Source organism: Pseudophryne corroboree, chromosome 9 (assembly GCF_028390025.1).
Source record: "Pseudophryne corroboree isolate aPseCor3 chromosome 9, aPseCor3.hap2, whole genome shotgun sequence".
NCBI lineage: Eukaryota > Metazoa > Chordata > Amphibia > Anura > Myobatrachidae > Pseudophryne > Pseudophryne corroboree.
This window is the reverse complement of record NC_086452.1, coordinates 336,573,336-336,600,178: the sequence shown is the minus strand read 5'-3', so window position 1 is coordinate 336,600,178 and position 26,843 is coordinate 336,573,336. Positions and strand designations below refer to the sequence as shown.

The window sequence follows — 26,843 nt, the reverse complement described above, 5'->3', positions numbered from 1 at the left end:
TGTATTGCAGCCAGTGGCACAGGGAACATTTCACGAGTAGAAGGAAAAATGGATTCAATAAGATTCCAGCAAATTTTGAACGCTAACTTGATGCCATCTGTGAAAAAGCTGAAGTTAAAGAGAGGCTAGCTTCTACAAATGGATAATGATCCTAAACACACCTCAAAATCCATGGTGGATTACATCAAGAGGCATAAACTGAAGGTTTTGCCATGGCCTTCACAATCTCCTGACCTCAACATAATTGAAAATCTATGGATAGACCTTAAAAGAGCAGTGCTTCACAGACAGCCCAGCAATCTCAAAGAACTGGAAGACTTTTGTAAGGAAGAATGGGCGAAGATACCTCAAACAAGAATTGAAAGACTCTTGGCTGGCTACAAAAAGTGTTTACAAGCTGTGATACTTGCCAAAGGGGGCAGTACAAGGTATTAACTCTGCAGGGTGCCCAAACTTTTGCAGACGCCATTTTTTGTTTTCTGTTCTTTTGAAAGTGTAAATGACGGAAATAAAATCAAACTTTTTTTGACATGTTATAAGAATGTCTAATCTGTAATTTGATGCCTTTTAGAGATTTTTCCATCTTTCCTTGGCTTCTTTTTGCACATTAAAATGATTTTTTGCCTGGGGTGCCAAAACTTTCAATCCTCACTGTATACTAACTAAACTATCACATTAAACCAGAAAACTCATGAATTATACAGTTTCTGTGGCTGGCTGACCTCAAGTCTGCATTTCACCTGGTTTAATCAGCCATAGAACCTGTGTAACCCATGAGCGTATAATGAGGAGAAGAAATAAGAGTTGTCTTTTTTGTGGCACACTAGAAATGTATTATTCAGTACCAGCGTATATAAAACTGTAAGGCGGGCCCACAAGGTGACATTAACAGGGAATAGGTAATGACATACACTCGACTTGTTCACATCCGCTGGACGTGTTGGAAAGAGGTTGAGTGGACAGTGAGCGTGGCTGTGCCCTGTGGCACCACGTGGCACCATTGTACCGACAGCCGGACAGTTGAGAACGGAACCTGGAGGGTACATAACTTTTTTGTTTTCATTTCATCTCATGACACTCCACCCAAAGCTACTCTTCTGGTTATCCTATCAACTAGGACAACAATGAAGGTGACTCCATAACATTTCTTCCATTGTTTTTCCATGTTACAGAAACATTGCATGTGTGTTACAGGTGACCATCCTAATCATCTCTCCTTCACTTCACAGTAATGTTATTGTTAGTGATACATTATTTGGATCAAGCATCAAAAGGAAACTTAAGGTGTGTGTACACACGGTGAGATATTTTCTTTCAATTTTGACTATATAGTCAAAATCGCAAGAAATGTTAGTACAAATCACAAGGTGTTATGCCGCTTGCAATCCCGATTCCATGCCGGTGCACACTCCCGCGGGGTCGGCATCGCAAGAAAAGATAGACTGTGCAGGCAAGTCAATCCTTGCTAGATCGGTGTACTATCTAGTTCATCTCACATGTCAATTACATCTCACATAAGCCAAAATCTCACATAAGCCAAAATCCTAAACTCACATAGTCCATATCTCAAGAAAAGTTAGTCAAAATCAGTGGTGCTTGGCTCCGGGGAGTTCAGGCAAAATAGCAAGTGAAAATCGGGCATAGCAAGGATCTCACAGTGTGTACACACCTTTAGGTATAAGAGTCTGGCCGGCATATCACTTATTGCATGACGACCTTGTGCCTGCGCTGTACTGTATGTAGACGGAGCATTTGGTTTTGCTAATGACTTACATAGACTCCATAAGAGGGCATGCTGACATAGCATATTGTTGAATGTTAACATGTATGATCTTAAACTCCATCTATAAATGTTCTGTTGCAAGACTTCCAATACGCTCAGAATATTGCTACTGTGACAGATTATTTAGTATATACTAGCTGGAGTGTTCGGCGTTGCCCCAGATTTTAAGAATGTCTGTTTACAAAAATAAATGTAAATATTAAACACACAGTATAAATAAAATTGTAGATAGCTGAATATCCGTGCTTTGGTACGGGATGAGAATGGTAAATTAGAATGATAGTTTGTTAATTTACGTTGATTGGAGATCTAGTATATACTATAGGCATATCTAGCTTCCCTGATGCACTTTGTGTAGTGGTTGCACCCCTTTTTGGTCCCCTGATGGATCCTGCTATACAACTCTCAGTCTGTGGCTTCCTGCTGCCTCCATTCCCCTCCTCACATCATGTCACTGGCCCTGTCACATGCAGTCCTGTCATCACTGAAATATCATGCATGTCCTGATATAGTGTGTGCTGCTGGCCCACCCCTAGAGGTGCTGGTGGTGTGTTACCCTCACAGTGTTTGTTCCCAGAGTGTAAGTCATATGTGTAGCAAGTTTGGTGTAAATTGCTCCAGGCATTCCAGAGTTATGCTGACTGCTGAAAAACTCTGTGCTGCTGCCTCACCCCTAGGGGTGCTAGGGGTGTCTTTCCCCCACAGTGTTTGTTCCCAGCTTGCAAATCATATGTGAACCAAGTTTGTTGTAAATTGGTCCAGGCATTCGGGAGTTATGCTTTCTCCTGACATACTCTGTGCTGCTGTCCCACCCCTAGGGGTGTCTAACCCCCACAGAGTTTGTTTGCAGATTGTAAGTCAGATGTGTACCAAGTTTGGTGTAAATTGCTCCAGGCCTTCCACAGTTATGCTGTCTGCTGACATACTCTGTGCTGCTGTCCCACCCCTAGGGGTGCTAGGGGTGTCTGACCCCCACAGTGTTTGTTTCCACAGTGAAAGTCATATGTGTACCACCAAGTTTGTTGTAAATTGCTGCAGGCATTCCAGAGTTATGCTGTCTGCTGAAATACTCAGTGCTGCTGCCTCACCCCTAGGGGTGCTAGGGGTGTCTTCCTCCCACAGTGTTTGTTCCCAGATTGTAAGGCATGTGTGTACCAAGTTTTGAGTACATTGCTCCAGCAATTCCGGAGTTATGCTGTCTCCTGATATACTCTGTGCTGCTGTCCGCCCCCCTAGGGGTGTTAGGGATTTCTAATTGTTTTAGTTGCCTCTGCCGTGTTTTAATACGCTCGTATGTAAAATTTCACGGTCGTCGCTTGTAAACTGTGGATTTGTATAGAAAGACAGAATGACGGATTTTCTCTATTATATAGTAGATACACTTAGAGTTACTTTGATATGTGACTGTCATACTTGGCAACATTTTATAACAAGTTCCAGTGCATGGTGGAATGTCATGTGCGGATTTGTCTAGGAGGTCCTTGGTGCACTACAACTCCCATCGTGTCATGTTTACTGGACTTCATTATAATGTGATGATTTGGTTTTAATTCATGTTAATTACTCATGTACCATACATTTTCATTTATACCACTTAATATGCACATAACACAGTGTTTATAGGGCCTAATTCAGACATGGATCGCTCGCTAGTGTTTTTTGCAGCGCTGCCATTAGGTGAGAACTGCGCATGTGTATGCACCGCAATGTGCAGGCACGTCGCACAGGTACAAAGTGGTTCGTTGCTCTGCGATGGGTTTGTACAAAGAATCCATTCGCATGGGCGATCGCAAGGAGATTGACAGGAAGAAGGCATTTGTGGGTGTCAATTGACCGTTTTCTGGGAGTGGTTGGAAAAACGCAGGCGTTCCCAAACGTTTGCAGGGCGGGTGTCTGACGTGAATTCCGGTCCCGGACAGGTTGAAGTGATCGCAGCGGCTGAGTAAGTCCTGGGCTACTCAGAAACTGCACAAAATCTTTTTGTATCGCCCGGCTGCACATGCGATCGCACACTTCTGCAGCTAAAATACACTCCCAGGTGGGCGGAGACTATGTGAACACAGGACTGCAAAAAACAGCTAGCGAGCGATCAGGTCTGAATTGGCCCCATAGATCCTCCAGAAACCCCATGGGGCCGTTTTACTGGTCCATGTCAGGTTTGGCCATCCAAGTGTGAGGTCAAATTGATCAATAATCCTGGGCCGCAGCTCCAGAGGCGGGATGGGCCTGCGTGTGGCCAGCTGTACAGTGGAGACATCGGATAACAGCCCATGTCCTCTCATGCTTTACAGTGTTTAGTTGCAAGATTGGTGGTGGTGGTGGGTGTTTGGTAGGCTAAAGCACTGGGGCTCGTTACAACTACTGGAGTCTATTTACTAAGCCTTGGAGAGAGAGATAGTGGACAGAGATAAGTACCAGCCAATCAGCTGCTAATTGTCATATTATAGACTGGGTTTGAAAAATGCCAGGAGCTGGTTGGCTGGTACTTTATCTCCATCCACTTTATCTCTCTCCAAGGCTTAGTACATAGACCCCATTGTATGCAGTGGATGTGGGGGTGATGAAATGGTTAAAAAAATAGATACTTTTTTGCCGGTGAGCTACAGGGCCCAGATATCACACACTTACCAAGTTCTTGGCTGCCAGTTGGGAGGGGTATGACGCAACCATGTGGGCAGTGCAGGGGCATGACAGCAGAATCGCATCATCAAGGCACAGTATATAAAGCCACGATTACATCATTGTAAAGCGGGGGAAGGGGCCATGATGATGGCCACACGGGAAGTGGGCATCAGCGTGTGGAACTGAGGCATTACTGAAGATATGCCTACACCTTGGTGCCTGCTATCCTGGAGTCTCCAAGACATTGCGGGAGAATAGGCAAGTACCATATGCTCTATCATGCATTGGGATCGTCTAACCGGCGGTTGGGATCCCAGCGGTCAGCATCCTGATGCCGGGATCCTGGCCGCCAGATTGCCGGTTGGGGTACGAGTGCAAGAGAGCCCCATGCGGGCTTGCCAAAGGCATAGATACCATAGGTGCAGGGAGTGCAGCTGCTATGGGGCCCAGAGCTGAGAGAGGCCACCTTCCCTGTCACAGTTACATATGTTATATACAGGGTGTAGCTACCATACGTGCAGGGAGTGCAGCTGCTATGGTGCCCAGTGCTGAGAGGGGCCACCTTCCCTGTCACAGTTACATATGTTATATACAAGGGTGTAGCTACCATAGGTTCAGGGAGTGCAGCTGCTATGGGACCCAGAGCTGAGAGAAGCCACCTTCCCTGTCACAGTTACATTATGTTATATACAAGGGTGTAGCTACTATAGGTGCGAGGAGTGCAGCTGCTATGGGGTCCAGAGCTGAGAGGGGCCACCTTCCCTGTCACAGTTACATATGTTATATACAGGGTGTAGCTACCATACGTGCAGGGAGTGCAGCTGCTATGGGGCCCAGTGCTGTGAGGGGCCACCTTCCCTGTCACAGTTACACGTGTTAAATACAAGGGTGTAGCTACCATAGGTGCGAGGAGAGCAGCTGCTATGGGGCCCAGTGCTGAGAGGGGCCACCTTCCCTGTCACAGTTACATGTGTTATATACAAGGGTGTAGCTACAATTGGTGCAGGGAGTGCAGTACCTATTTCATACAATAACTAATGTTTGTCTCTTTTAATAAGAATATATTACAATGATTAGTGAGATGGGGACAATAATATTAGCAGGGGTAGAATGATAAAATGTACTTTTCAGCAGTTCCTTGCGCCCCAGGCTGGCACTAGCCCCAGCACATGTGATGTATGATTTCGCAAGAAAGGAGGCCTGGAGCAGGAAACTAGGCTCAGGGTACAGTGTTTTGTAAGAACACATTTGCAGGCACCCCACAAGTAGGAGATAGGTGCCACCGGTGACGTGCTGGTGCTACCTCCCTCAGCATGGCACAGGTAGCACACATACTCATTTTGGCTCTGTTTTTCAGTTTAGGACAAACATTTATTGTTTACAGTGATTACAATAGGTTTACATGTTTACCACGGTACTTACTTGTACATGCAATGTGGTTAAATTTTAAAAAAGTTTTTCATTATTTTAACTGAAGATGGGGACAAAAGAAATGACTACTATGTAGAAGAGCGAGTGTGGGGGACTGATATAATTGTGATGTTCTGCACAGAATGTTGCTGCTAAAAATATTTATATATACAGCAAAATACACTGAATGTAAAGGCCATCTGCTGTCAGTTTAAGACATGACAGTGCGTTATCAGCCGGTGACAAAGGCGAGCAGGACATTCAGATGAGCTGGTGTGTTAATGCATTTCCTTCCTGGCTCTTTTAAGTACTAGATAATTTCTGAGCATTTGGTCAGTGTGGAACAACCGAGAGAGACTTGCATCTGTGCTGAGCTCTTGAAACAGGCAAGGTAAGAGGAAGGATGGGTAATAGCCTCTGCCACGTCATCGTGCGACTTTTATTCAATGGAAACATAGAATATATATATAACTGACTTTTGTATAAATCTGTTGTAAAATATCACAGCCAAATGCATGTCTTCATCTTTGTATGTTTGTAATACTTCTATATTCTATGTGGTATACTTTAAGAATGTCGACTTTCAGAATGCCGACATGCTATGCTATGAACATTGACATTCAGAATATCGACAACGAACATGTTGACATTCAGAATGTCGTCAGGGACACCGTGTCGACATGACATAATAATGCATTTTTTTATGGTCTGTACCTGCCAAAAAGGACTTTGTACCAATTTTTGACTTTCCAAATTAACATTGAAAGTATAGGAAAGGGGGCGTGACCATGCCCCCTTTAGCCATGGCCACGCCCCTCTCCTAAATTGTACCGGTTTTCCTGTGTAAAATGTTGGAGGGTATGCATAATGTCAACATTGTGGATGTTAACAGACACAACATTAACACCTGATTTTTGCTGATTTTAGGGTTAGGGTTAGCGATAGGCTGCGGTTAAGGTTAGGCTGTGGTTAAAGTTAAGGTTAGGCTGTGGTTAAAGTTAAGGTTAGGCTGTGGTTAGGGTTAGTTAACAGCCTTATGAGAAACTGAATGACCAATATGTCGAATGTTGACAGACACAATATCAACGTCCGATTGTTTATGATTTTAGGGTTAAGGTTTGTGCTAGGCTGCAGTTAGGGTAAAGATTAGGCTGTGGTTAGGGTTAAGGTTAGGCTGCATTTAAAGTTAAGGTGCATACACACGGGTCGATTACAGCCACGATGTGGGTGTTTCCGATCAAATGGAACGACACATCGTGCACATCGGTCCGTGTCAATGACCGATGGCGATGAGCGCACCTGCGGGTCGCTAACGACAGCCCCTGATCTTTTGAACATGCACAGGAAGATTTGGGGTTGTCATTAGCGATGCCATGCTGTCGAATGCAGCATGGCTCCCGCTCCCCCACACCCCCGCCGATGCCCCCCCTCCCTCCTCCGGGCATACTAAGGAAATATTATAAATGTACAAATGAATTAAAAATCAATTAACAGGCACACCAACACCAAAAGTTTGTGCATGGTAACTTATGCTCTGGGCAGTACGGATGCGGTAGGATAGTGTACGGATGCTTGTGTGGGTTTCCTCCCACATTCCCAAAAATATACTGCTAGGTTAATTGGCTTCCACCATTAATACATTAACCCTAGTGTGTAAGTGTATGTGTGTACATGTATTTAGGGCAGACTAGATGGACCACTGGGTTCTTATCTGCCGTCACAGTCTATCTGTTTCCTATGTTTCTATGTTATGTAACTCCGCTCCCAAGAGACAAAAGACTCTCTGGTGTGGCGAGTGTATTTGGCTGGATGATAAGGCTCCCAACATACCGCTCTTGTAGTGAAAACTGAAAAGTAATCACTCCCAGCTCCCACACACTCGCATATATATTTATTTATAATATATATGTGTGTGTGTGTGTGTGTGTGTGTGTTAAAATGGGGAGGGGGGGTTGGTGGAGGAATAAATAAATGTACCGGGCCCAGTGCCCCCCCCAAAAAGTACACTAAGGGCGATATTCAAGTGATATATCACGCCCAATCTTCTTTCTAAAGTGATCCCCATTATCGCACCCATAGTAATCCGGTTTAGCTGCGCAAAGGGTTGGATGCCCTCGCTACTCCAGCAGTAGCGAGCTGAAATGATTTTACCACGCCCATCAGCAGAAACAGAACGGGTGTGGAAGGGGGTGAAAAGAATTGAATACCGCCCTAAGGCTCACACTGTATGTTCATAAATCCCTTAGGAGAGTCTAGGGGTATCCACGTCAGCTATATGTGAGTTTGACATTTCTCACACTGGGCCTAATTCATACCTGATCGTAGCAGCAAATTTGTTAGCAGATGGGCAAAACCATGTGCACTGCAGGGGGGGGGGGGGGGGGGGGAGATATAACATGTCCAGAGAGAGTTAGATTTGGGTGGGTTACATGAGGGGAAAATTCAGAGTCTATCGCAGCAGCAAATTTGTAAGCAGTTGGGTAAAACTATGTGCACTGCAGGTGTGGCAGATGTAACATTTGCAGGGAGAGTTAGATTTGGGTGGGTTATATTGTTTCTGTGCAGGGTAAATAGTAGCTATTGAACACACCCCACCCAAATCTAACTCTCTCTGCACATGTTATATCTGCCCCCCCCTACAGTGCATGTGGTTTTGCCCAACTGCTAACAAATTTGCTGCTGCGATCAACTCTGAACTAAGGGCCTAATTCAGCAAGGATCGTAAAGCAGCAAAAATTGCAGAAAATGCAGAAAATCACAAAATCTGCACCATGGGGGTAATTCCAAGTTGATCGCAGCAGGATTTTTGATAGCAATTGGGCAAAACCATGTCCACTGCAGGGGAGGCAGATATAACATGTACAAAAAGAGTTAGATTTGGGTGGGTTATTTTATTTCTGTGCAGGGTAAATACTGGCTGCTTTATTTTTACACTGCAATTTAGATTGCAGATTGAACTCACCACACCCAAATCTAAGGGTGTGTACACACGGTGAGATCTTTTCTTCCGATTCTGACTATATAGTCAGAATCAGAAGAAAAGTTAGTGCAGATCGCAAGGTGACAGTCACCTTGCGATCCCGATTCGATGCCGATGCGTGGCCCCGCGCGGTCGCAATCGGCAGAAAAAATAGACTGTGCAGGCATCTCTATAGAAGAGATAGTCAAGATTGACACTTAGCCAAAATCGCACAGAACCAGGATCGCAAGCACACTCATTATGTGCTTGCAATACTGGCTCAGTGCCGATGCGGCCCCTGTCGCACAGTGAGAATTGGTTAAGTCCGAATCTCACCGTGTGTATACACCATACTTGCCTACCTGACCCTCTCCATGAGGGATAAAATGATCTGTTCCTGCACTTTCCTGGTAATGTATGATTGCCATCACCTGTGGTGAAACACCTTTCTTATCAATTAACTAGCTCACCACAGGTGATGGCAATCATACATTACCAGGAAAGTCCAGGAACAGAGCATTTTCTCCCTCATGGAGAGGGTCAGGTAGGCAAGTATGGTATACACCCTAACTCTCTCTGCACATGTTATATCTGCCTCCCCTGCAGTGCACATGGTTTTGCCCAATTGCTAACAAAAATCCTGCTGCGATCAACTTGGAATTACCCCCCATATACCACAAAAACTGAGAAAAAAAATGCAACTTCTGAGACAAAGCAAAAACTGCGTACCCACTACAAAAAGTAGGCGTGTAGGGGGCGTACTAAAGGGCTGGACTTGCAAAACTATGATCAGGGGCGTGTTGTGGGCATAAGCTGATGTTCGGTGGGCGGTGCATACAAAATTTTTACAACTGATCGCACATTTATGGTGTGCAGTTTCTGAGTGACTACAGGTCTACCTTAAAAACTGCACAAGCTGACCTCAGTTGTAGAATGTTCAGTGTATACTGCAATCATTGCTTCATTACACCCAGCTGAAGAAGCTCACACCTCAGACCACAAATCACTTCATTCAGCTGTATTGAAACTTCTAAACATGTAAGGGAGCTTTAAACTCTGTAACACATGTTCATTTATAAAATATATGTTAGTAACCTAATTGTTTTTACACTTACTAACAATCAAGGTTTGACAACCACACTATTTTTTAAGAGCAAACGTTAATTAACATTTCCAAGCATTTTGTTTTGTATGATCTGCTTAATGTCTTTTAGCTTCCTAACAGTTTTTTAATGCTTTTTAAGCAACCAACAAGTTTTTGTGAACAAAACATACCCACATAGAGTACATTTGGTTATTTATTTATTTTTTTTGCTTTATTTATATTGCTACACACACAAACATATGTTTAAGAACAGCAACACCATTTTTTTTTGGACCCGGAAAGTAGGTAGTGCAATATTTGAGGTTAAAACACAGTTGTTTGCAAAAATTGCAACATTAGAAACATGTAAGCTAAAAATGCGTAAAATTGTAAATTTATACGCAAATAATGCATATTTTTTTAGGTCTTCGCAATATTTGCACATTTCACAAGCTCACCTTCTTTTTGTAACATTAAATCAGTGTTGCAGTCTTTCCATTTGGGCGTGCTTTTGCAATTTTGCGATTGCTCGCAATTTTTGCAAATTTGTAATTTTTACAATCCTTACTGAATTGGCCCCTAAGCCCATTGTTTCTGTGCAGGGTAAATACTGTCTCCTTTATTTTTACACTGCAATTTTGATTTCAGTTTTAACACACCCAGTGGCGCACCCAAGGGGGGTTTCCGAGTACCCAGAAGCCCCCCTCCACCAAAAAAAAAAACAATTTTTTTTTTTTTTTTTTTTAAATGCTGCATGAGTATTGTTAATGGCTGTCTAGCGTCCTCTGCAGCCTGCTCTCTTCCTGGTGGCACTTGTAAGTGCTTCATAAAAGTTTACTTTATTTTAATTATAGTACATATATATCCATGTGCAATTTGTGCATACATATATACACATGTATATACATACATATAAACACATACACATGATATATATATATATACTTGTACTGTATGTATATATACATATATATATAATATACATATTATCCTTTATTTATATGGCGCCACAAGGGTACCGCAGCGCTCAATTACAGAGTACATAAATAATCAAACAGGAAAACAGCAACTTACAGTTGATGACAGTATAGGACAAGTACAGGGTAAATAAACATAGTTACATCAGCAGATGACACTGGAATAAGTATCAGGTGGCAGAATACTGCTGGAGTTGATGCAGTTGAAGATTATTAAAGTAAGACAAAGGATAAGCACATGAGGGAAGAGGGCCCTGCTCGTGAGAGCTTACATTCTAAAGGGGAGGGGTAGACAGACAGGGGTGAGACAGATGGGGTACATAGAGAGCGTAGAACAGAGGGTTAGGATGAGATTTGGCTGGGTTTGGTGAAGAAGTGGGTCTTGAGAGCCTGTTTGAAGTTTTGTAGAGAGTTGGAGAGTCTGAGGGGGAGAGGTAGGGAATTCCAGAGAATTGGAGCAGCACGTGAAAAATCTTGGAGGTAGGAGTGGGAGGAAGTAATCAGTAGGCAGGAGAATCGGCGTGCATTAGCAGAGCGAAGAGGACGGGTGGGAGTGTAAAGGGAGATAAGGTCAGAGATGTAGATGGGAGAGGAGTTGGTGAGGGCTTTGTAAGCGAGTGTGAGAAGCTTGAAATGGATATATATATGCATGTTTAATATGCTATGTGTATATTATATATATATATATTTATATATATATATATATAGGTGTATATACAGTATATGTGTACATATATAGATATGAACACAGACACACTAGTTTTACGGACCCAGCATGTACTGGGTCACCTCAGTCCCCGCCCCCGTGTTTGGCTCCACCCAGTTCTGGAAACCCCCCCCATGAAAATCCTGCGTTTGCCACTGACACCCCACCCAAATCTAACTCTCTCTGCACATGTTATATCTGCCCCCGTGCAGTGCACATGGCTTTGCCCATCTGCTAACAAATTTGCTGCTGCGATCAGGTCTGAATTAGACCCACTGTCCTCATAGCTATGTGTGAGAATGACATTTCTCACACGCTCCCACAATTTCTGCACCATCTGCACAAGTGGGGAGAAGTAAAAAGTAAAGATGTGGTGAGGACATAATAGAAATTACAGTAAGTATGTGTAAGTGGAACAATATGACGGGGATATTGTGTACTACTACTATCTGACACTAATGAGGAGGATGAGGATGTTGATGATGTTGTTTGTGTAAGCCAGCAACCAGTGGCAGCAGTTCTTGCCTGTGAAAAAAGAAAAAGCCATTGTGCTGCATGGACAGAAAAACAAAAAAAACACCTCTTGGGTGTGGGATCAGTGGTCAAAGTGGAAATTTTGAAGTGGAGGTATGGAAAAGTGAAGGTTGTAATTATGCCTCCAAAAAGGGGGCGTGGCCTTCAGTGTAGTTTACCACCCCTTATACACATTTTGCACAACAATAGTAGGACCCCATACTACACGGTATGAGCCGAAATTCACATTATAGCACACGGTATGAGCCGAAATTCACATTAGAGCCCATGGTATGAGCCGAAATTCACATTAGAGCACATGGTATGAGCTGAAATTCACATTATAGCGCACAGAATGAGCTGAAATTCACATTATAGCACACAGAATGAGCTGAAATTCACATTACAGCACACGGTATGAGCCAAAATTCACATTAGAGCACACAGTATGAGCTGAAATTCACATTAGAGCACACGGTATGAGCTGAAATTCACATTATAGCAAACTGCAGGAGCCAAAATTCACATTATAGAACATGGTAGGAGCCGAAATTCACATTAGAGCACACCGTGTGAGCCAAAATTCACATTAGAGCACATGGTATAAGCCGAAATTCACATTAGAGCACACCGTATGAGCCAAAATTCACATTAAGCACACCGTATGAGCCAAAATTCAAACTGAAGCACACCGTATGAGCCGAAATTCACATTAGAGCACACCGTATGAGCTGATATTCACATTAAAACACACCGTATGAGCCGAAATTCACATTAGAGCACACCGTATGAGCTGAAAATAGTATTTTAATACCTACCGGTAAATCCTTTTCTCTTAGTCCGTAGAGGATGCTGGGGACTCCAAAAGGACCATGGGGCATAGACGGGATCCGCAGGAGACATGGGCACTTTAAGACTTTAAATGAGTGTGAATTGGCTCCTCCCTCTATGCCCCTCCTCCAGACCTCAGTTATAGGAACTGTGCCCAGGGAGACGGACATTTTGAGGAAAAGGATTTTTGTTAACTAAGGGTGAGACACATACCAGCTCACACCACACACACCGTATAACATGGCTTTTAAGTAAATACCAGTCAACGGAATGAACTAAAATCAGCAATAGGCTGACCACAACGAAACACAACCTTTGTGTAACATAAGCAATAACTAAAGCAAGTACTGCAGACAGAGTCCGCACAGGGACGGGCGCCCAGCATCCTCTACGGACTAAGAGAAAAGGATTTACCGGTAGGTATTAAAATCCTATTTTCTCATATGTCCTAGAGGATGCTGGGGACTCCAAAAGGACCATGGGGATTATACCAAAGCTCCAGAACGGGCGGAAGAGTGCGGATGACTCTGCAGCACCGATTGAGCAAACATGAGGTCCTCATCAGCCAGGGTATCAAACTTGTAGAATTTAGCAAAAGTGCTTGAACCCGACCAAGTAGCTGCTTGGCAAAGCTGTAATGCCGAGACCCCTCTGGCAGCCGCCCAAGATGAGCCCACCTTTCTGGTAGAATGGGCCTTCACCGACTTCGGTAACGGCAACCCTGCCATAGAATGCGCATGGTGTATCGTGTTACAAATCCAGCGTGCAATAGTCTGCTTGGAAGCAGAAGCCCCAAGTTTGTTGGACGCATAGATGACAAACAGAGCCTCCGATTTCCTAATACAAGCCGTTCTGGCGACATAAATCTTCAAAGCTCTGACTACATCGAGAGACTTCAAGTCAGCCAAGGCTTCGGTAACCACAGGCACCACAATAGGTTGGTTCATGTGAAACGAAGAAACCACCTTTGGCAGAAATTGTTGACGAGTTCGCAATTCCGCTCTATCCACATGGAAGATAAATAGGGACTCTTGTGAGACAAGGCCGCTAATTACGACACCCGCCTTGTGGACGCCAAGGTCAAAAGCATGACCACCTTCCAAGTGAGGAATTTTAACTCAACCGTCTGTAAAGGTTCAAACCAATGTGACGTAAGGAACTGCAGCACCATGTTAAGGTCCCATGGTGCCACCGAGGGCACAAATGGAGGTTGGATGTGCAGCACGCCCTTCACGAAAGTCTGAACTTCAGGAAGGGAGGCCAATTCTTTTTGAAAAAAGATCGATAAGGCCAAAATCTGGACTTTAATGGAGCCTAACTTTAGGCACGCATCCACACCTGCCTGCAAAAAATGGAGAAAATGACCAAGCTGAAAATCTTCCGTAGGAGCCTTCCTGGCTTCACACCAAGACACGTATTTTCTCCAAATACGGTGATAATGCTTTGCCGTTACCTCCTTTCATGCCTTGAGTAGTGTAGGGATGACTTCACCGGGAATACCCTTCCGGCTAAGATTTGGCATTCAACCGCCATGCCGTCAAACGCAACCGTGGTAAGTCTGGAAACACGCACGGCCCTTGCTGTAACAGATCCTCCCTTAGAGGAAGAGGCCAGGGATCTGCTATGAGTAGTTCCTGAAGATCCGGATACCAGGCCCTCCGTGGCCAATCTGGAACGATGAGTATCGCCTAAACCCTTGTTCTTCTTATGAGGCTTATCACCTTTGGGATAAGAGGAAGTGGAGGGAACACATAAACCGACTGAAACACCCAGGGCGTCCACCGCACTGGCTTGAGGGTCCCTCGACCTGGAACAGTATCTCTGAAGTTTCTTGTTAAGATGAGATGCCATCATGTCTATTTGAGGAATTCCCCACTGACTCGTCACTTCTGCAAAGACCTCTTGATGAAGACCCCATTCTCCTGGATGGAGATCGTGTCTGCTGAGGAAGTCTGCCTCCCAGTTGTCCATGTCCTGAATGAAGACCGCTGACAGAGCGCTTGTATGTTTTTCCGCCCAGCGGAGAACCCTTGTGGCCTCCGCCATCGCTGCTCTGCTCCTTGTTCTGACTTGGCGGTTTATGTACGCCACTGCTGTTATGTTGTCCGATTGAATCAGGACGGGCAGGCCTCGAACGAGATGCTCCGCTTGTAGAAGGCCGTTGTAGAATGCACTTAATTCCAGAATGTTTATGTGTAGACAAGTTTCCTGGCTTGACCATTTTCCTTGGAAATTTTCCCCCTGTGTGACCACTCCCCAACCTCGGAGACTTGCATCCGTGGTCACCAGGATCCAATCCTGGATCCCGAACCTGCGCCACTCCAGGAGATGAGAACTTTGGAGCCACCACAGCAGGGAAACTCTGGTCCTGGAAGATAGGCTTATCTTCCGGTGCATGTGGAGGTGAGACCAGGACCACTTGTCCAACAGGTCCCACTGAAACACCCTGGCATGGAACCTGCCAAACGGAATGGCCTTGTAGGCCGCCACCACCTTTCCCAGCACCCGAGTACATTGATGAATCGACACTCTTGCTGGTTTACCATGCTCTGGAGCTCCAGAGCTTTTTCTACCGGGAGAAAAACTCTCTTCCGTTCCGTGTCCAAGATCATGCCCAAGAATGACAGGCGCGTTGTCGGAACCAACTGTGACTTTGGCAAATTCAGGAGCCAACCATGTTGTTGCAGGATCGTCAGGGAGAGCATGATGCTTCTTAGCAACTGCTCCTTTGATCTCGCCTTTATCAGGAGATCGTCCAAGTACGGGATAATTGTGACACCCTGCTTTCGCAGGAGCACCAACATTTCCGCCATTACCTTGGTGAAAATCCTCGGAGCTGTGGAAAGCCCAAACAACAACGTCTGAAACTGGTAATGACAATCCTGAACCGCAAACCTCAGATAAGCCTGATGTGGAGGAAAAATGGGGACATGTAAGTAAGCATCCTTTATATCGACTGACACCATAAAGTCCCCCCCTTCCAGAATGGAAATCACTGCTCGGAGAGATTCCATTTTGAATTTGAATCTTTTCAGATACACATTGAGGGATTTTAAATTGAGAATTGGTCTGACCGTGCCATCCAGCTTCGGAACCACAAACAGGCTTGAATAGAAGCCTTCTCCCCGTTGTGATGGAGGTACCGTGACAATGACCTGCTGTTGACACAACTTTTGTATTGCAGCGCATACTACCTCCCTTTCCGGAAGAGAAGCTGGCAAGGTTGATTTGAAAAATCGCTGAGGGGGCACTTCTTGAAACTTCAATTTGTACCCTTGGGTCACTATTTCTAGCACCCAAGGATCGAGGGCCGAACCTGACTGAAGAGTTGAAGACGTGCCCCCAGCAGTGCGGACTCCACGATGACTTACCCGCGGTAGCTGTAGATACCAGGTCCGCGAGGCCCTCACCAAACAAAACGCCACCTTTATACGGCAGAGACACCATAGCTTTTTTCGATTCAGCATCGCCATTCCATTGATGAGCCCATAATGCTCTCCTAGCCGAGACTGCCATGGCATTGGCCCTTGATCCCAAGAGGCCAATATCTCTCGCGGCCTCCCTTAGATAGACTGCCGCGTCCCTGATATGACCCAGTGTCAAAAGAACGCTATCCCTTTCCAGGGTGTCTAATTCAGATGACAAGTTATCTGCCCATTTTTCAATAGCACTACTCACCCATGCCGATGCTACTGCAGGTCTGAGCAGCGTGCCCGTAGTGACATAAATAGATTTTTAATGTAGTTTCCTGCTTGCGATCCGCAGGGTCCTTCAGGGCTGCCGTGTCAAGGGACGGAAGCGCCACCTTCTTGGACAGCCGCGCTAGAGCTTTGTCGACAGTGGGGGTTGACTCCCACTTTTTCCTGTCGACAGAAGGAAAAGGATATGCCATAACACTTCTCTTAGGAATCAATAACTTTTTGTCAGGAACTTCCCAAGCCTCCTCAAAAAGGGCATTCAGTTCATGAGAGGGAGGAAAAGTTACCTCAGGTTTCTTCCCTTTAAACATACAGACCCTCATCTCAGGAACGGCAGGGTCCTCCGTGATATGTAACACCTCTTTTATAGCCACAATCATGTACTGAATGCTTTTAGCCAGTTTCGGATTCAACCTGGCATCCCATTCGTCGACACTGGAACCGGAATCCTTGTTGGTATCAGTATCTGCTATTTGGGTAAACGACCGTTTCAGTGACCCCGAGGGGGTCTGAGTTTGTGACAAAGCATCTGGATGGATTGTCTCCACGTTTGGTTCTGGGCCTCAGATTTATCCAATCTCTTATTTAATAAAGCCACATTTGCATTCAAGACACTCCACATATTCAACCAATCAGCAGTCGGCGGTGCCGACAGAGTCACTCCCTCAGTCTGTACTGTCCCCACTCCAGCTTCCTCCTGGGAAGAGCATTCAGCCTCAGGCATGTCGACACACCCTTACCGACACACACGAACACACTGGACTATAGGGGACAGACCCACATTAAGGCCTGTTAGAGAACACAGAGAGAGTTTGCCAGCCCACACCCAGCGCCTATACCGAACTGAAACTAATATATATCAAGTCCCAGGTCCACCAGCGCTTTTTATATCAATATATATAAATATATCAACACCAATTTAACTGTGCCCCCCCTCACCCCACCCCCTCCCCGTTTTCACCCTGTTACTTGAGAGTATCGAGGAGCCAGGACCAGCGTCTCTGCAGCTTTCTGTGGAGAGAAAATGGCGCGGATTAGAGCTGTGAGGGCTAAGCCCCGCCCCCGTAATGGTGCGCTTAAGTCCCGCTTTTTTAACATACTGGCGGGGGTCTTTATACAGTGCCTATGCACTGTATAGGTCTTTGCCAGCCAGAAAAGAGGTTTATTGCTTCCCAGGGCGCCCCCCCTGCGCCCTGCACCCATGTAGTGCCGCTTGTGTGTGGGAACAATGGCATGCCGCGCGACCGCTGCATGGTACCTCTGAGAACTGAAGTCTTCTGTCGTCTTATCTGAAGTCTTCTTTGCTTCTGCTACTCACCTGGCTTCTTTCTTCTGGCTCTGTGAGGGGGGGGGGGGGGGGGACGGCGCGGCTCCGGGAACGCACAGCTAGGCTATACCAAGTGATCAGACCCTCTGGAGCAAGTAGTGTCCAGTAGCCTAAGAAGCAGAGCCTTTAAACTCACAGAAGTAGGTCTGCTTCTCTCCCCTCAGTCCCACGAAGCAGGGAGTCTGTTGCCCGCAGGTCTCCCTGAAAATAAAAAACCTGACATAAAGTCTTTTTCAGAGAAACTCAGTAGAGCTCCCCTGTTATGTGTACAGTTTCTCTGGGCACATAATCTAACTGAGGTCTGGAGGAGGGGCATAGAGGGAGGAGCCAGTTCACACTCATTTAAAGTCTTAAAGTGCCCATGTCTCCTGCGGATCCCGTCTATACCCAATGGTCCTTTTGGAGTCCCCAGCATCCTCTAGGACGTATGAGGAATTCACATTATGCCACGCACATAGCCACATATGTACATACTCACAGCCACATACAGTATACACGCACACACATATATACAAATGCACACATATATACATATACACACAGCCACATACACACACACACACACACACACACACACACACACACACACACACACACACACACACACATACATACATTTACACATAAAACCACATATATACACACAGACTGTCCCCATCCTGACACTCTCTTCTATAAGTTCCCCTCTGCTCACCAGTTGCAGGGTTGCCGGAGTATCACCATACAGGAGTTGGAGCCGGGCAGCTGCACTGTGGAGCGGGAGCCGTCATCTTGAGTTGTCATCTGGAGAAAGTCGGATCTGGGCAGCAGAGCTGTCTGGGGGGTGGGAGCCGGAGCCTTTGCGTAATCATGCCGCATGCTGCATGCCGGGGAGCCGAACATTGCAGCCGCACTTGCAGGGAGCCAGGCACTATATGTACTATTTCAAATCTGCCACGGATCGGCAGCCAATCAGGAGCGGCCGCGGCAAATTTGAAATAGTAGCGCCGCTGTCAGCTTGGTGAGGTGGCCAGGCGGGGGACAGTGCTCAAAAAATGTGCCGGTAAACCATACCATAGCATACCGGCCCACTTCGAGCACTGTGTTGGATTATTTTCACCTAAACAATGTTTATGAAGACATCTGCTCCATTTGTGAAGCCAAACTTAGTAGAGGTAGGAACGTTAACCATTCAGGCAATTCCTCCATGTTATGTAATTTTCAGCAAAGTCATGACATTTATTTGACAAAATTATAATATAATTAACACCCTCATCATCATCCTCTCATTAGTATCGGAGGTAGACCTTCAAAAAAATTGGCTTGCAAAGGGTCGAAAAAAAAGCAAGCTTTCCTAGCCGAGACTGCCATGGCATTGGCCCTTGATCCCAAGAGGCCAATATCTCTCGCGGCCTCCCTTAGATAGACTGCCGCGTCCATGATATGACCCAGTGTCAAAAGAACGCTATCCCTTTCCAGGGTGTCTAATTCAGATGACAAGTTATCTGCCCATTTTTCAATAGCAATACTCACCCATGCCGATGCTACTGCAGGTCTGAGCAGCGTGCCCGTAGTGACATAAATAGATTTTTAATGTAGTTTCCTGCTTGCGATCCGCAGGGTCCTTCAGGGCTGCTGTGTCAAGGGACGGAAGCGCCACCTTCTTGGACAGCCGCGCTAGAGCTTTGTCGACATTGGGGGTTGACTCCCACTTTTTCCTGTGCACAGAAGGAAAAGGATATGCCATAACAATTCTCTTAGGAATCAATAACTTTTTGTCAGGAACTTCCCAAGCCTTCTCAAAAAGGGCATTCAGTTCATGAGAGGGAGGAAAAGTTACCTCAGGTTTCTTTCCTTTAAATACAGACCCTCATCTCAGGAACGGCAGGGTCCTCCGTGATATGTAACACCTCTTTTATAGCCACAATCATGTACTGAATGCTTTTAGCCAGTTTCGGATTCAACCTGGCATCCCATTCGTCGACACTGGAATCGGAATCCGACAGTGCTCGAAAAATGTGCCGGTATACCATACCATAGTATACCGGCCCACTTCGAGCACTGTGTTGGATTATTTTCACCTAAACAATGTTTATGAAGACATCTGCTCCATTTGTGAAGCCAAACTTAGTAGAGGTAGGAACGTTAACCATTCAGGCAATTCCTCCATGTTATGTAATTTTCTGCAAAGTCATGAAATTTATTTGACAAAATTATAATATAATTAACACCCTCATCATCATCCTCTCATTAGTATCGGAGGTAGACCTTCCAAAAAATTGGCTTGCAAAGGGTCGAAAAAAAAAGCAAGCTCTTCAGCCACATAAATGGCAATCCCTGTCGCTGAAGTTCTTGGTTTGTTAAACTGTACATATCCTTTCTTATTTCCAACATAAAAGTGGGTGGGAGGGCCCAAGCACAATTCCATCTTGCATCACTTTCCATTATGGGCTGTATTTTTGGGGGGCATTGGTGACAGTCTCTTTTATATAGACAAACATTTTTATTGGGTTTTCTCCAACATTACTAAGTAATTTGCAATAAGAAATCTGCCTCACACGTGTTCATTTGAATCAACTAATCAATCAATCAATCAATCAATCAATCAATCAATCCTTCTTGAATTTTGTGGCCTTTTTTACCCCTGCAGAACAGACTCACAAATGTTAATTTTAATTAATGAATTGATCGATCAATCATTTTTGTATTTGTCTTTTATTGTGTTTTTTTTTTTTTTTTTTTTTGCTGGTAGGTCTCACAGAGAATATTTAGTCACTCACATAAGTCTCTGCCCTAGTGAATCATAAAGTTGCCTACCACAATCAATCAATCATATTTATATTCTTCTTTTATTACCTCCATTTCCCTGCACTGCCCTCAGGTCTCCGAGCTAGTTCTTGATTAATGAAAATATTCTTGCTTGCTTTCTATTGTGTTGTATAATTTATTAAACTGCCATCCTGTCTGTCACTGCAGTGCCACTCTGTTTTTCCAGATGTACTATATTTGATGATGAACAGCCACGTGTGCGTGCTCACCCACTGCTGTCACTTAGCTTACTCAGCCAGCTAGCTCAGTGCAACCTTTTGGCCTGAACTGGATGAAAACAATGGCCCTCATTCCGAGTTGTTCGCTCGCAAGCTGCTTTTAGCAGCTTTACACACGCTAAGCCGCCGCCTACTAGGAGTGAATCTTAGCTTCTTAAAATTGCGAACGAAAGATTCTCAAAATTGCGATTACACACCTCTTAGCAGTTTCTGAGTAGCTTCAAACTTACTCGGCATCTGCGATCAGTTCAGTGCTTGTCGTTCCTGGTTTGACGTCACAAACACACCCAGCGTTTGCCCAGACACTCCCCCGTTTCTCCAGCCACTCCCGCGTTTTTCCCAGAAACGGTAGCGTTTTTTCGCACACACCCATAAAACGGCCAGTTTCCGCCCAGAAACACCCACTTCCTGTCAATCACATTACGATCACCAGAACGAAGAAAAAAACGTGAGTAAAATTCCTAACTGCATAGCAAATTTACTTGGCGCAGTCGCACTGCGGACATTGCGCATGCGCACTAAGCGGAAAATCGCTGTGATGCGAAAAAATTTACCGAGCGAACAACTCGGAATGAGGGCCAATATTGTGAGCTGTGAGGTGGTCAAAACTGACTGGAAAATAATGTTATTGAGGTTAATACCGCTGTAGTCGCAAAAAGGGCCCAAATTATGTAAATTTAGCAGTTTTTATCAATAAAAAAAAAAAATTATATAGAGGCGCAAAACACATGATGGTGGTTTTGGCAAAACCAAAACACAGGGGTCGGCGCACATTCCTTGTAAAAGCATGCATTGATCCTTTGCCCTTGCTGCGTACAGCAGGATAGAGGCACCAGAGTGATAAGTAAATCTTATCACTTTGGATAGTTCTAACCTTGGCAGCTGAGCGATAAAATATTGCTAAATCATACTGACAAGTCTTACTTTAATAGACTGGCATCTTAGAGGCTGTTTAAGACTTAACATGATTCAAAATTTAATTTTGAATGTATCATGGAAAAGAATAATCCAATTTGAAAAGGACATTTCATTTAAATTATGTCTCAATAACTGCTCTTAATGAAGTTGACAAAATTAGTTTTATGGGATATATTTAACTCACAGACAATTAATTTCATATTGTAATACAAAAGATCTGGCTCCCAGGTAAGTGCGCAAAATAATAAGGAGCAGCCTATATCCAAAACACAACAGGGGTGTTCCCTCCACCCCCAAAAATAGGTACAAAGATAAAGAAATGAGTGAATCGGAGAATGGCGCCCTTCTATCTCCACATAAACATAAGTGTGATCTCTATAGGTATAAGAGAATGGATCAGCAATATACGTTCCTGTGTGTAGCTTGTATCATCAGCATGTAATAGATCGATCTCTCCTTCTATCCACACAGCATTCTTTCTTTCGTTCAGTTTCCTCTCCAAATACCCATAAAATAGAGGGAAATGGACAAGGAATAGTATAATACCGTTTTAATACTTAAAAAAACATCAAAGTTCCAATCCAAGTATAAAATTAGACACACAAGTGATGAGGAGAATCCCAGAAAATAGAGGTAATGTAATTACCGGATAGTGGGAGAACCAAAAAAAGTTCTCAAACTTGCATAGGTGTAATAGCAATCTCAGGCAGCCACCCGGGTTAACAGCTCCCTGGAACCGGTAATCACTCTCGCCCACAGTCGTCTGGATAGTCCCTCTCACAACACCAACGCGTTTCAGGTCATCTTTGTCCCCCAATCATTATACTCCTAACATCAGTGTTATGGTGTGGGCAAGGGCGGAAGTGCCAGTCCTCCGCCGCAAATGAACGACACAGTCTAATGATTGGACCGGATGTGACACACGGACCTCCGGGGAGTAAGGGCAGAAGTGCCAACAACGGGACAGTTTCAAATCGATATTGCAGACGACTGGCCGCTACAGGGGGAAATGTTGTTGTATGGAGAAGCCTCCCAAGAAACCGCTAAGATTAGTTCACAGGCAACAGTTAAGACTGTAGGTTTATCCTTGTTTTCTCTGAGGGCGGAAGTGACGGCAATTAAGGGCGGAAGTGCCCACACCATAACACTGATGTTAGGAGTATAATGATGGAAGCCACATGATTTAATGTCATGTGACTAAATATGTGGCACCATATGATTGGGGGACAAAGATGATCACCATGGTTACGGGAATAAACTGTATGGAAGCTGCCATTTTTTATAACAGGTGATATCTATTAGGAATTTGTATATCTTCTCTGATTGGGGGGTGTTCAGATAAATAGACAGGGGGAACAGATGCTGACACACTTACCTTGAAAAAGGGTCTGGAACAGACCTGAAACGCGTTGGTGTTGTGAGAGGGACTATCCAGACGACTGTGGGCGAGAGTGATTACCGGTTCCAGGGAGCTGTTAACCCGGGTGGCTGCCTGAGATTGCTATTACACCTATGCAAGTTTGAGAACTTTTTTTGGTTTTCCCACAATCCGGTAATTACATTACCTCTATTTTCTGGGATTCTCCTCATCACTTGTGTGTCTAATTTTATACTTGGATTGGAACTTTGATGTTTTTTTAAGTATTAAAACGGTATTATACTATTGCTTGTCCATTTCCCTCTATTTTATGGGTATTTGGAGAGGAAACTGAACGAAAGAAAGAATGCTGTGTGGATAGAAGGAGAGATCGATCTATTACATGCTGATGATACAAGCTACACACAGGAACGTATATTGCTGATCCATTCTCTTATACCTAATTTCATATTGGGTTTATAAGTTTCAGACTTTTTCCATAGTTGCACTGTTTAATTAGACAAGAGCTAGAGCGATATGAAGCAGATAATATAATCTACAACATTCTCCTTTAGCCCTATTTTTATTATTGAAAAGTCCATTAACTGGGCTATTCATATGTGACTTTCAAGAGTTATATATTTGATCCAAAGAGAATCTTTGAGAGTTGACCACTGCCATAATTATAAAAAGGTATAATGATCACTATTTTGCATGAATAGAATTTATTATATGTTGTTTTCGTTGAGTAGCTGAGATAATTGATATTTGACGGGAGTTTGCCTTAATTTTCAAAACTTTTCTTAGACCTTTGAATGCTTATGTATGTACATTCAATTGTGGATAGCGTTTATTACTAAGTTAGGCTTTTATATCAATTTAAATTGTAATTATTCAGACCAGGGTTTGTGAATGCCAGTTCCCTAGTACTCTCAACAGGTCATGTATTCAAGATTTCTGAAATAATCTGTAAGATTATCCGTAATCTGTAACATTATAATCAGCAATCATCCCAACTGACAGTAATCTTTAAAACATGACCTGTTGATGGTACTGATTTAGACAATAGCTAGCCAAACATATTTGTTATAATAATAATTTTATATAGCGCTTTTCTCCCATAGGACTCAAAGTCACTTTACAGACATCAAACAAAGTACATAGGGGGTCATTCCGAGTTGTTCGTTAGCTGCCGTTGTTCACTGCGTAGTGATCAGTGTAAAAAATGGCTAAACTGCGCATGCGTAGGCACCGAAATGAGCAAGCGCGTCGTACGGGTACAAAGTCCTTTGTGGTGTTGCACTGGTTGTAGTGACGATTCCGAACGCACAGCCGATCGCAATGAGATTGACATGAAGCGGGCGTTTCTGGGTGGCAACTGATCGTTTTCAGGGAGTGTTCGATAAAACGCAGGCGTGGCTGGGCGTTCGCTGGGCGGGTGTGTGACGTCAAAAGCCGTCCCTCCGTCGTTAGAATCAACGCACACGAAGAGTAACTACAGGGCTGGTCTTGTTCTGCACAAAAAGATTTTGCAGGCGCTCTGCTGCACAAGCGTTCGCACTTCTGCAAAGCGAAAATACACTCCCCAGTGGGCGGCGACAATGCGTTTGCACGGCTGTTAAGAACTGCTAGCGAACGATCAACTTGGAATGACCCCCCATAGAACAAGGATTTTTTATTACAGCAAGTAAAAGAAACACACATACATCATTAACACCAAATTAAAATGTAGAGAGCACAATAAGCATAATGCAGGCTTTGGTGCAGACATTTTGGTTAATAACTGCCATGGGTTGTATATTTCACCCACAAAAGGTACCAGGCAAGGCAGCCATCTTGGGTGCGCCATGTAGGATTACCCTGGGTGGAATAGGTTCCGCCTAGAAGAGATGACACAAAATGGGTGGTTGGAGCGTTCTAACACTAGTAATAGGGTTCTCAACATAACCGTCAGGTCCATGTATTTTTCATCTCATCCACGAGTGTACAAGGTGATGTAGCCATGTTGGGCGCATTACAAAGCTTACACTGTGGGCGGTAACTCGTGGGTCCCGGGCTTTGCAGCTGCTATGTTGGCTTCTCTGCATGCACAAGGATTGTAGAGTTGGTAAAAGGTTAGTTCTTCACTCACAGCATACTCCCAATCTCTTTCCCTCTCTCCCCCGCTCTCCCTATTTGTCTTCCTTTCCCTTCCCCTCTTTCTTTCCCTCTCCCCCTTTCCCTCTCTCTCTCTCCTAGCATTCTTTCCTCAGCTCTCATGTTAAACCCCCTTGTTTTTTTCTGCTTTCCCCACTGATACTTTCCCTTCATAGCCCAGTGAATGTTTTCAACTCAATTTATGCCCTCTCTGCTCACATGCTCTATGCTTTAGCCATTCACCCTCTCCCCGTCACCTACTGCCTCTCCCCATCAACCTCTCCCTGTCACCCACTGCCTTTTGCCATCACCCTCTGCCTCCCCATGTCACTCCCTGCCTCTCCGTTACCCTTTACCTGTCACCCTCTGCTTGTCACCCTCCCCTGTGCCCATCACCCATTGCCTCTCCCCGTCACCCACTGCCTCTCTCTTTCACCCACTCTCCATTACCCTCTCCCTGTCACCCACTCCTTCTCCCAGTCAACTTCTGCTTCTCACCTTCTCCTCTTCACCTTCTCCTTTTCTCGGTAACCCTCTCCCGTTCACCTGCTGTCTCTCCATGCTACCCTTTCCCTGTCACCCACTGCTTCTCCCTGTCATCCTTTGCTTGTCACCCTCTCAGCATTAATCTCTCCATCTCACCCTCTCTCTCCCCATCACCCTCTCTCCTTCACTCACTGCCTCTCCATGTCAACCAATGCTTGTCACCCTCTCTCTCTCCCTATTGCCCACTGCCATTTGGCATATTGTGACCTTGGGGTGGGGCGGAGGAGGGAGCCCAAAGCATATTTTTACACCTGTGCCCACTAGTCACAAGTTCTGCCACTGGTCAGGTTAAGTTACCAATTCAGTGGCCATTCAGGCACTTGTAGGACTTGACGGAGAAGTTTCCTGGGATTTAACCAATGACATTTTGGTTCTCAAACCCGCCGCCAAGAGAGGCAGCAATGGCATTATATTGATTGTCATTCCATCTCTCCTGAGCAATCGCTAGTTTTAGTCTATGGAGCAATTTATGGTCACACTGTGTGGCTGTAATTATTTTTTTATTTATTGCCAGCTATTTATATATGTAGAGAATATTTTGCCCATTCACATCAGTCTCTAGTCCAGTGGAGATTACAATGGGATGTCAGGGTCGTAAAGAGCCACACTGGGCCCTGGTACTGGCACAAGGGGCTTGTTCTTAAAGGGGTATGTCCATGCTCCCTAAAAATAAACAACATTAAAAGAGGTGCCATTCAAAGCATGGGGGGGGGGGGAGGGGGTCACGGGGAAGGGCAACCGCTTCTACCTTGTTTGCTCCAGGAAGTGGGTTCCCCCTCCTTGGCCCACGCCATCTTCCCAGTGATATTTGGGAAGATGACACATGTGCACTAGAGAGCAGTCCTTGCTCTCAATGTACAGCACCATCCTCTCGAAAGATGTCACTGGGAAGATAGCACTGGCGGTGGTGGAGGGACCCATTTCCCGGATGAAAATAATTATACAATGTG

General features: G+C 44.8%; 1 protein-coding gene across 1 annotated transcript in view; it reads left to right on the top strand.

Annotated features, from left to right (window-relative positions):
- The first annotated feature begins 6,156 nt into the window (after positions 1 to 6,156).
- LOC134957014 (platelet glycoprotein IX-like) overlaps positions 6,157 to 26,843 on the top strand; it is a 55,488-nt gene continuing 34,801 nt past the window's right edge. Inside the window, exon 1 of the mRNA XM_063938798.1 lies at positions 6,157 to 6,206. The gene's annotated coding sequence lies outside the window, so the exon portion shown is untranslated. The remainder of the gene's footprint in view (positions 6,207 to 26,843) is intronic.